Genomic DNA, 712 nt, shown 5'->3' with positions numbered 1-712 from the left:
AGCTCAAACCACAACTAATATCACTTGTGGAGAATCATTGCTCTTTTGGAGGAAGTGCTAATGAAGACCCAAACCAACATCTCACAAAATTCCTGAGAATTTGTGACACTGTGAAGTCCAATGGAGTCCAGGAAGATGCATATAAACTGCTTTTGTTCCCATTTTCACTTAGGGACAAAGCAGCTAAGTGGCTGGAATCATTCCCAAGGGGGAGTCTAACAACATGGGATGAGGTGGAAAGCAAGTTTCTGGCACGTTTCTACCCTCCACAAAAGGTCAATAGGCTTCGATCTGAGGTTCAGACTTTTAGACAACAAGATGGTGAAACTCTCTACGAGGCATGGGAGAGATTCAAGGACTTGACAAGGAAATGCCCACCAAACATGTTCCATGATTGGGTGCAATTGCATATCTTCTATGATGGACTCTCTTATGAATCAAGGAAGGCTGTAGACCATTCATCAGGAGGTTCATTGAACAGGAAAAAGACTGTGGAAGAGGCCATTGAAGTGATTGAGACAGTGGCTGAGAATGAGTACTACTATGCATCAGAGAGGCACAACACTAAGGGAGTCATGGAGCTGAACCATGTTGATACAATTCTAGCCCAAAACAAGGTGTTTGCCAAGCAACTAGCAGAGCTTACCAGGCAATTAGAAACAAAGCAAGTGGCTGCAATACACACACAAGATCAAGAGGAAGTAAGCATTGA

General features: G+C 43.4%; 1 non-coding gene across 1 annotated transcript; it reads right to left on the bottom strand.

Moving 5' to 3' along the window:
• Nucleotides 1-281: 281 nt before the first annotated feature.
• On the bottom strand, nt 282-385 carry LOC112745939 (small nucleolar RNA R71). The gene has a single exon (XR_003173843.1). It is a non-coding gene; the product is annotated as a small nucleolar RNA R71 (small nucleolar RNA).
• Nucleotides 386-712: the final 327 nt, after the last annotated feature.

This window comes from Arachis hypogaea, chromosome 14 (assembly GCF_003086295.3).
Source record: "Arachis hypogaea cultivar Tifrunner chromosome 14, arahy.Tifrunner.gnm2.J5K5, whole genome shotgun sequence".
Classification (NCBI taxonomy): domain Eukaryota; kingdom Viridiplantae; phylum Streptophyta; class Magnoliopsida; order Fabales; family Fabaceae; genus Arachis; species Arachis hypogaea.
Note: the sequence above shows the minus strand (reverse complement) of the source record. Positions and strands in the feature narration are given on the sequence as shown.